Raw genomic sequence first — 11,932 nt, 5'->3', positions numbered from 1 at the left:
GGTAAGGTTTTTAATGAGGTAGCATATTATGCATATTATAGATTGTGTACTCTTTTTCCTTCATTAGGTTTTTATCCCAAAGGGTTTTTCCTAATAAGGTTTTAACGAGGCACATTATCTACCAATGGACATCATAAGGGGAGTGTTATGAATAATCTTATTAAGTGGATGTCCATCATGATCAAGATAAATTGGTGTACTTTAAATTCTAATAGTTATTAGAATTAGATCTCTACTTCTTTTATACTTCTTATGCCTATAAATAGAGACCCTGATGAAGCATTGTAATCATCCATTTGATCAATAAAGTATATTCTCTATTGCTTTCATATTTTTTTATTCTTTATTCTCTCCATCTCTCTTTATTTTATAACAAAAACATAATAAAAAAAACACATATTCAACTATTTTTCTTTCCCCCACCGTTTGTTCATAAAAAAAGAGAATAAAGAAGTCGTTTTTGGAAGCTTAAGGTTCCACCTTTTCGTGTAAGTGCTTTCAACGTCCATTTTTTGTAAATTTTATATTTTAAAGATTGTTGTACTTCGATTTAGATAGTCTAGGGATTAAATTATGAAATTGTTAAAGTTTTGAATGTAACACCCTTAACCCGTATCCATCTCGAAATAGGGTTATAGAGCATTACCAGAGTTTACATTTTAGAACTATCAAAAATTTTAAAACATTTAATTCATATCATCAATCACAACGAAACCAATCAATAGCATACATATTGTCCCTTATACGAGCCTTTAAGGCCCTAAAAACACGTTAGAAACAAATCGAGACTAAATCAGAAACATATAGAAATTTTAGGGAAAAGATAAAAATTTACAAACTGCAGGGGTCACATAGCCGTGTGGCCAAGCCGTATGACTCACACGGCCAAGAGATACACCAGTGTCTTAAGCCGTGTAGGCATTCGAAATAGGGACACACGGCCGTGTCCCAGCCCGTGTCTGTGCCCGTGTAACTCACTGACTTGGGTCACACGGCCAAACCAAACGCCTGTGTGCCAGGCCGTGTAAAACCTGACTTGCACATATAGACACATGCCAGGCCAAACCAAACACACGACTAAGACACATGCCCGTGTCTCTACCCGTATAGACGAAAATAGGCTTTTTTACAAGTCATTTTTCTCACATTTTTCAACATGTACCTATAATCCCTTTTGCACATATACCAAAGCCCTCAAAAGGCACCAAAACCATGCATAATCAAGCCTAACACATATGGTATAATAACATCCAACCAATATGCCCAAAGGCACCTCAAATGACAACATTAAAACATGTATAACCATGTATTCAATTTGGCCAAAATAATTGATTAACTTCTAACTAAATTTGCATTATTACACAACATGTAAATCACTTGCCAAAACATACCATTTGGTACCAACTGTACCACATAATTATTAGTATCAAAATGCATATATGCTTATTATGGAAAAACACCAATTCGCAACAAGTTATATGTCAAATCTAATATGCACATTCATCTACTTTTCTATCTACCATCAATCAACCATAACAACTCATATATCAAACATTACAAGGCTACTTATATACACCTTATAATATATATATCATTTTACCAACACAAGGCCAAAATGCAAATTAACCAAATGATCATTTCCACAACCAAAACACATAGGCTAACATTAGCCAAAATACCTATACATGCCATTATAACCTTAACCAAGATATCAAAATCTACCGGTATAATCGCTAGATAGTGTGATAAATCTCCGACGAGCTTCCAACCCAATCGAGCTTCCGATAGTTTGAAAAGTAAAGAAAAATAACTACGTAAGCAATGAATGCTTAGTAAGATCGTATAAACTTTAATCATGTCTATCCATTTCAAATATGAAATTTATACATATAAAGAATAATCATATATTGATACCACATGATTCATGAAACCAAATTCAACAACTCACAAATTGAATAATTCAACAGCATCACTTATACTTATCATCCCTAACAAAGTAGGATTTTAAAAAACTTTAAATCTCTTTCAAATTTCTTCCTTTCGTTTGCATGTCATTACTTTCCATTACATTTACTTTCTTTAGCTTAAATAACATCATCAATTTAACTCATCGTTCCATTTCATATGCATAATACACAAGACACAAGTCTATCATCAACCATAGCCACAAGCTAGTGCATTTAAACATAGCTCTTTTAGATTTAATCACATGATAAACCATTTCATAAGAATTTGCATAATTTAAACCTTACCACTTATTCAAAAGTACAAGTATATTTTTATTTGAGCACTTACCATTTCAATACGACTTATAAGTAAACATAATACCATTCAACAAACAGCTTGGCACTTGCCTAAGCATCAAACAGCAACACATGTTAGCATACTTGAACATATTTCATATAAATTCAACATTGATAACCTTACTTTCTCAACATGTCACACTTGAGTTTATTACTCGTCTCAACTTACATAATTACCATGTATCAACACATCAAAGATATTCATATATGTACATTTCATGATACATATCATTATCTTACCATTTCATCATATACATATATCATCCATTACAATTTATCAATATATCATGTACCATCATTTCCATGTATTTCATGTATATACCTAATTAGTTTGTATCAAACTCATATCATCTCGTAACAGAATTGTGCTCGTTGAACCACTTAGAATATCGTTAGATACGCGGGTAGTACACACAAGGTATACTGAATTGTAATCCATCAATTTCAGTACATGTATGCTCATACGAGTTATAAACGGTAAGCTTTTTCGAGCTGAATAACGGTAACCTTGTACAAGCTGAGTATCGGTAAGCTCATAAGAGCTGGAATTGATAACCCTAATGACATGTCATTTGTATCCTATGAATTTCTAGGGTTCAAACGGGGCCCGATATTCTTTGTACGTCATTGAATTGTCCTCGTTTCATTATAATCTAAATGGTATAATAACAAATATATATCATTTCATTTTCAATAAAATTCATATAATAACATTCAATTTAATCAACAATATACATAGTATAGTTCATACAAACTTACCTGGCTAAATTGCAGAAATACCAAAGTTCAGGGGCATTTTGGTAATTTTCTATTTTCCTTGATTTTCCACCCGATCTTGATCTAAATTAATAATTTCATTCAATATATTAATTTAGACAATAAAAAAATTCATTTCATGCAATTTGGTCATTTTTAAAATTTTTACAAAATTGCCTAAAAAGTTTTACTTTTATTCAATTTAGTCCCTGATCCCAAAACATGCAAATTAACCAATTTCACCCAGAATTTAGCTTATTCAAATGTTCATGGTATCCAAAAAAACCCATTTATGCAACAATTTCACATTAAATCCTTGTACTTTTATTAATTTAACAAATTAGTCCTTAATAGAAAAAGTCATCAAAATCACTTAACAAAATACTTTTTAAATATAAATCAACATTCCAAATTCATCATCTAACATAAAAAATCACAAGATTCGTAAATGGCAACATTCAAAATCTTTAGCAGTTTCAAAATCGAAGGTATGGGCTAGCTGGACCTAGTTGCAACGATCTCAAAAATATAAAAATTACAAGAAACTGATAGCTTAGGGGCTTACATGCAAAGAATAAAACATGGCTGAACTAAGCTTCCATAGCCATGGCTTCTTTCTTCTTTTCATGCCCGAAGAAGACACCAAAATGATGATATAACATTTTGGTTTTTATTTTATTTAATTTAATAATCAAATTACTATTTTACAGTTACCTAACTTTAAAAATTACACTAATGCCAAGCCATTCAAATCTACTATCACCTTTAATTGGCTATTTACCATATAAGGACTTCCACATTAAAGTTCTATAGCTATTTAATACCTTTAGCTTATAGAAACAACTTTTGCACTTTACACGATTTAGTCCTTTTTGCTTAATTAAGTATCGAAACGATAAAATTTTCCAACAAAACTTTAATACCACCTTATTTACACTCCTTAAATATTTATAAAAATATTTACAGCTCGATTTATAGAAACGAGGTCCTGATACCTCATTTTCTAAAACCACTTGAACTTAATAAATCATTTATACAACAAAAATCACTATATCAAAAACCTTTTTAAAATCACAATTAACTCGTAAATATTAAATATAATATTTACAAACTTGACGAATTTGGTGACCTCGAAACCACTATTTTTGAAACCACTAAAAAATGGGTTGTTACATTGAAATATTACCATTGATGATTTTTGAAGCTTTTGGTGTTAAATGGTTTGATTGTAAGTTTAGATATGATTAATGACTAATTTGTAAAGTAAAAGTTGTTAGTTATGAGTATAGAGACTAAATTGAAAATATTTTAAAATTGACATAAAATTTCTGTAATTATAGATATTAGAGAGCTGTAGAAGGATGCGATTGAAATTGGATTGAAAAGTGGGGCTTAAATGTGAAAGATATGATACTTTCAGTTTTAAGGACTAAATTGAATAAAATGTGAAACTTTATAGAAATTGTGAAAAATGGAATTAAATTGTTGTCGAAACCATTTTTTTTAGTTTGAAAAATTGTGTATCGATTTTTGAAAATGAAAACTAGGAGTCGCCACCGCTCTTTTATTAAGGTGTGATCGGTTCACCATTAAAAATAATTTTAGGTCTGCGAATTTTGAGAAAACATGTTCAAGAGTCGGTTACGCCCGAGGACAGGTTAGCACCCTCGTGACGCCCAAAATTGGTACCAAATTGATTGTTTAATGTCTTAATGTCAAAATTTTGAAAATATTTTAAAATACGATCCTTTGAAAAGAAATTTTGAATAGACTGAATTGAATAGCAAGATGGACTCGTTTTGAATAAATTGCTACACTGAGTGAGTTAGAGTGTGACAGTTCATTTATCGAAATTAAGTATGTCTTCTTGCTTTCAAATTCACGCATTTTAAAAAAGGTTGTTCAATCATTTAAGTCGAACGAGAAAGTTAGAATCCAGTAAGTTAGGATCCGACACTTTGAAATCCTTAATGCTTAATTTTAAAATTGAATGGTTTTAATAAATTGAATTCTTGACTATCTAAATTTATCGAGAAGAATCGTAACCTAGTAAGTTAAGGCACGATTCTTTCGAGAATTTATGAACATCAACCTTTTAGGAATTAAATAACTATAGTGCCTTTATAAAATAAAATTCTAGCAAAAGGACCATGATTGGATAACAATATATGCAACGTAAAGTACGAAATTCAATCTAAATTTAAACTAACAACAATTAAGCAAGTGGTAGGCAAATGCAAACATCGACTTTAATCATTATACAAACGTTCATAAAATTTAAGTATCCCATAAATTCATGATCGATAGTAAACTGACACAAAAACAATGCAATAGAAAGTAAAGGAACAAAGAATGATAACAACAAATAATACAAATGTTTAATACAATTTGGTAAGGATACATATAAAAAAAATAAAAGGTTTGAAATAGTTTTAATGAAGGACTTTTAAAAAAAGAAATAAAAACGTAGTAAAAATAAAAGCAAACAACTTGAAATTAATATATACATTCTAATTTATGTAAATAAAACTTAGTAGAATTAATAGTATATACTTAATAATAATATATATAAAAGTTAAATAAATAAAATGAAATAACAAACTTAAAAAGAACAAAGCTTTTGCATAAAATATTTCATCATTTGGAATTAATAACAATATATTGTTATATATGTAAGTATATTATTAAAATACTATATGTATACGTATAAAAATATATAGCATTATTGTTAAAAATTTTGAAGTTTATATATATATACGTACATGAGAAAAATTTATATCATATAATAGTATAAAGTATTATTATTAATTATCTCTTTATAAAAATATAGGTTGATTATATTTATAGAAAAAAACATAAAAAATAATAGGAAAATAATAGTAGATTTCTGAATAAGAAAAATAAAGAAAACTGAATAATAAAGGGATTAAATCATAAACAAAATCGAATTAACAGGGCGCAATTGGAATTAAAGAAAAGTGAAGGACCATGCTGCAACACGCGTATTACATGGGGGCCCGATTGGGAAATATCCCGCCCCCCAAAACGCAGCGTTGCGAGCTGGACCGAAACGAAATGAAAACAAAATGCACGGCCAAGATTAAACGAAGTATGAAAGCTTATTTGAATGCACCATGAAAAAGAGGGACTAAATGCGCAAAAATCCCTTCAGACCCAAAACGCGCAGATCCTTCCCCTGGGTCGAGTCACCGCGCGGGTCGGGGGTGATCAGACGATGCCGTTTTGAAGCTACCACACAAACAACAAACGGCGACGTTTCGGGTCCTATGATTAAAACTAAAACAAGCTTAACAAAACCCTAACAACCATTTTTCTTTTTTTTAAACTAGAGCTCTTTCTCTCTCTCTCGGTGCTGCATGATGGCTCACTGCCTCGTTTAGAGACTCTCCGAACCATGCCATTAAACCCGATGGCGACGGAGAAAGGGCGATTGTCCAGTCGCGAGGTATGCCGACTCTTTACTGCTTTTATTTTCCTTAGTAAACACACAAAAGAAAAAAGAAAAGAAATAAAAACTATGTAGAAGAACAACAAGGAAGAAGATGAATACGAAAATCACCTTTTTTCTGCTTTTTTTTGTATTATCAATCGCCTCCCTGCTTTTACAACCTTCTTGGGCTTTTATAATGCCCTTTTACAGAAAAATGAAAAGAAAAACGAAAAGAAAAATAAAATCCCTCCCCCGCAATCGTATTTCTTCCTTCTCTCTCCTCTCTGTTTTGCGTCTCTTTTTGCTACTTTTGTGCACGTTTCTTGCATGTACGGAGTGCAGAGTCAGGTGCGTATGGAGGCGGGTGGCGCGGCTCGGCCCGGAGGCAGCTGAGGCTTGGCACGCACGAACGAGGAGAGCCGCTGCGGCGCTGAGGCGTGCGGCTAGGGTTCCAAGGGCTATCAGACTGGTTACTTGGGCTTTTATAATCGGGCTAGGGACCTGGGGCCTTGTAATTAGAAATTGGGCTTATTATATTTAGTTTGTATTTCGGGCCTTTGTATTTTGGGTATTAGTTTTGTAATCTGGACACTATGTTTTTTTTTGGACTATTTTATTTTATTATTTTTTATTATCAGGCCGGGCATTATTGGGCCATTACAGCTGCCCCTCTTTGCTCATTGTCGTGTAACGAGAATAGAGTAAAGACTAAAGAGGACCAATTTTGCCCGGTCATGCTTGGACCTTGGTGCTCTTCTTCCTACCTACTGCATCTTCAGAGGTAAGAGTTGGTACCGCAACGTCGGTGAGGTAGTATTTGTGGCTTAAATCTGTTTCCCTATTATTGGGGAAGATATGGTTTGCCGTCTTGGATCTGCTTCACTATTGCTTAGGGAGATAGAACCAGTGGCTTAAATCTGTTTCCCTACTCTTGGGGAAGATGAGATTCGCCGTCTTCGATCCGCTCCACTATTGCTTAGGGAGATAGGATTAATGGCTTAAATCTGTTTCCCTACTCCTGGGGAAGATGAGATTCGCCGTCTTCGATCCGCTCCACAATTGCTTAGGGAGATAGGATTAATGGCTTAAATATGTTTCCCTACTCCTAGGGAAGATAAGATTTGCTGTCTTCGATCTGCTCCACTGTTAACGCAGGAAGACAAGATTTGCTATCTTCACTGATCTGTTCATGACTTGTATAATGAACCTAATTATGCCTAATGATTAGGACGGCATGATCGAAATGAACCAAATGCTCCTAGCTAGACATGTGTGAATGGTGTTTGCATGAATGCAGAATTTTATTTTTTGAAAATGATCCCGCTTAGGTCGTCATTACTCGGAGTTTATTAAGGCTGACATTGGTACAACACCTTCTTGCTCGGCTAGCCTTTCTGAAGAATCACTTAGTCAAATTTCTTACACTGTAAACCTCAAAGTTCAATTCATTGAGTTGTGTTCAATATGCAACTCAAAAAGTGGGGAACTCTGGTTCTTTCTTCATATTCTATCACAATTGAAGGATACCGAACGTGTAAACCTTTTGGTATACCACTCTCAAGATTCCATATTAAATGCTTATGCACGAAGAATTTTCCTCCAAGGAGATCTCTCTTTTCTAACTCACGATTATTATTGACATTTCATCCAATTGACGCTTTCGTCAACAAAATCCAAAGGAATTGTTTAAAATCAGACTTTTTCTTAGATTTCTGACCTTTAAACCTAGCTCGTTCTAAACAATAGTCTTGTTTCAGATTACTGTATTATTTAGAGACTTTTTCAGAGTAATGTGCAAAACTTACTTTGTGAAAGTTTAGTAGCCCATTAATCATTATTCTAATGCAACATGTTTGCTGAAAGATTATGACTATGAATAAATGTTGGTTCTCGAAAGAAATAAAATATCAATAATAGGGAAAGAAGAATAACAAAGAAGTTGATTGAGAATTTGTATATTGATAGAAAGGAATTAACACATTCAATACAATAAGAACTAGGTGCCCCAGTTATCGCAGCTTGAATTTCTCTGTACAAACTTCTGGAGACTATTCTGATTTTAGCATGTGTTTAGGAGATCTGCAGTACTCTGTCAATGCTCAAAGATGTCGTATGCCCTTTCTTGTTGGTTCAGGTATAGCAAGATCATTATGTGCCTCAATCAAAATTTGAACAGTTCCAATCTTCTCGTGCCCCTCTCTGACCAATATTTGAGCCGCCTATTTCGGGTTTTCGACTCAAATCTCCTTTGATCTTAAGGCGCCCTTTGCTGGTTTTCACCTTGGTCTCTCCAAATCTTTATATCTTCTCTTTTTTTAGGAAGCAAAGCGCCCTTTGAGGGTTTTCACTTTGGTCTCCTTCCATCAAGTGAAGTATCTTTTAACGGAGTCTGCGTTTACGGGGTTTGACAGACTTTTACCATCCATCTCACTTAGGATCAAAGCTCCACCAGAAAAGGTCTTCTTTACAACATAAGGACCCTCCCAATTTGGCATCTATTTTCCTCTAAAGTCTTTTTGCATAGGAAGGATCTTTTTTAGCACCAAGTCTCCTTCACAAAATTCTCTGGGGCGAATCTTTTTGTCGTAGGCTCGCATCATTCATTTCTGGTACATTTGCCCATGGTGAATGGCTCTCAACCTCTTCTCCTCTATTAGGTTCAACTGATCATAACGAGATTGGACCCACTCGGCTTCATCTAACTAGAGTTCAGATAATACCTGTGGAGAGGGGATCTCAACTTCAATGGGTAGTACTGTCTCCATTCCATAAACTAGAGAAAAAGGTGTTGCCCCGGTAGAAGTTCTAACAGATGTTCGATAGGCCAAGAGGGCAAATGATAACTTCTTATGCCAATATTTGTAAGTTTCAGTCATTTTCCCCACAATTCTTTTAATATTCTTATTGGCTGCTTCCACTGCGCCATTCATTTTTGGACGATACGGCGATGAATTATGATGCTTGATCTTAAATTGGCTGCAAACCTCAGCTATCGTGCTATTGTTCAAATTCAACGCATTGTCGGATATGATTCTCTTAGGCATTCCATATCGACAAATAATCTCCTTTTTTAAGAATTTACTGACTGCCGACTTCGTGACATTTGCGTATGAAGCAGATTCTACCCACTTGGTGAAGTAATCAATGACTACGAAGATGAAATAATGCCCATTAGAAGCCTTCGGTGATATCGGCCCAATGACATCCATACCACACATGGAAAACGGCCATGGAGAGGTCATAACATGAACTGGCGAAGGGGGAGCATGCATCTTATCCCCATAAATCTGACATTTATGGCACTTCTTGGCATAATTAATGCAATCCCTTTCTATAGTGGACCAATAGTATCCAAATCTCATGATCTGTCTGGCCATGGTGAAGCCATTGGCGTGTGTCCCACAAATACCTTCATGGACTTCCTCCAAGATTTTCTTAGCTTCCACGGCGTCCACACATCTTAACAGTACTTGATCTTTCCTTCTTTTGTATAGCACTTCCCCGTCTAAGACATATTCGATGGCTATTCTTCTCAGAGTTCTCTTGTCGTTCTCTATTGCCTGGCTAGGGTACTCCCGATTCTTCACATATTGTAGAATACTCTGATACCAAGGGTGATCGTCTTTTCCCTCCCCCTCGATATTGTAGAAATGAGTTGGGTTTCATAGATACTCAACTGAATAGGCTTCATTACTTCAAGCCTGTTCACCTGAATCATCGAAGCTAGAGTAGCCAATGCATCAGCCATTTGGTTTTCCTCTCGTGGGAGATAACTGAAGGTGATGTCATCAAACCCGTCAATCAATTCAAGAACCAGTTCTTTATAATTGATCAATTTAGGGTCTCTGGTTTCCCATTCTCCTTTGAGTTGGTATATCACCAATGCGGAATCTCCATATACTTTAAGCACTTTGATGTTCTACTCGATGGCTGCGCGAATTCCCATAATACACGCTTCATATTCTGCCATATTATTTGTGCAATCAAAGTCCAACTTGCTAGCCACAGGGTAATGATCTCCATTCGAGGATACCAAGACTGCCCCAATTCTATTACCCATAGCGTTCGAAGCTCCGTCGAAATTTAACCTCCATTCGTGATCTCTTCGAGGATTTTCTTCAGTGCTTGCCACATACATCAAATCCTCGTTTCGAAAATCAAAATTCAAAGGCTCATAATCCTCCAAGGCCCTACTAGCCAGGAAATCAGCTATTGCACTTCCCTTTATGGCCTTCTGACTTACGTATACTATATCAAATTCAGAGAGCATGATTTGCCATCTAGCCATCCTCCCATTTAAAGCAGTTGATTCCATCATATATTTTAAAGGATCCAACCTTGAAATCAGCCAAGTCGTATAATACAACATATACTGCCTTAGTCTTCGTGTTGCCCAGATTAAAGCACAGCACAACTTCTCGATTGACGAGTATCTCATTTCACCACCAGTAAATTTCTTGCTGAGATAATATATTGCCCTTTCTTTCTTTCCCGTTTCATCGTGTTGGCCCAATACACATCCCATGGAATTCTCGAACACTGTTAGATACAATATCAATGGCCTATCCGGACTTGGCAGTGATAATACGGGAGTATTAGCCAAATATTGTTTTATCTTGTAAAAGCCTGCTGACATTCCTCATCCCAATCACCCGGGTTATGATTCTTTAAAAGACAGAATACTGGATCACATTTCTCCGTCAATTGTGCAATGAATCGAGCAATGTAATTTAATCTTCTTAGGAAACTTCGGACCTCCTTTTGAGTACGCGGAAGGGGCAATTCTCGGATTGCTTTTACTTTGTCAAGGTCCACCTCAATCCCCTTCTTACTAACTATGAAGCCTAATAACTTCCCTGATCTGGCTCCAAATGTGCATTTTGCAGGGTTAACTTGAGCTGAAATTTCCTTAATCTCAAAAATAATCTCTTCAAGACTTGAATATGCTCTTCTTCAGTTTTAGATTTGGCAATCATATCATCAACATAGACTTTGATCTTCTTATGCATCATGTCATGAAATAAGGTCACCATAGCCCTTTGATATGTTGCTCCCGCATACTTCAATCCGAAAGGCATTACTTTGTAACAAAACGTTCCTCATAATGTAATGAATGTTGTCTTTCCCATATCTTCAGGGTGCATCTTTATTTGATTGTATCCAGAAAAGTCATCCATGAAAGAGAATAGTTAGTATCCCGCCGTATTGTCTACCAAAGTATCAATGTGATCAACGAAAAATTATCCTTCAGACTAGCCTTATTCAAATCCCTGTAATCCACACACATCCGTACCTTTCCGTCTTTCTTGGGAACGGGGATGATGTTAGCTACCCAATCCGAATATTTGATCTCCTGTAAGAAGCCAGCATCGAACTGCCTTTTGACCTCTTCTTTTATTTTTAGCACAACATCAGGTTTCAT

This window comes from Gossypium hirsutum, chromosome D10 (assembly GCF_007990345.1).
Source record: "Gossypium hirsutum isolate 1008001.06 chromosome D10, Gossypium_hirsutum_v2.1, whole genome shotgun sequence".
NCBI lineage: Eukaryota > Viridiplantae > Streptophyta > Magnoliopsida > Malvales > Malvaceae > Gossypium > Gossypium hirsutum.
This window is presented reverse-complemented; position numbering follows the sequence as displayed.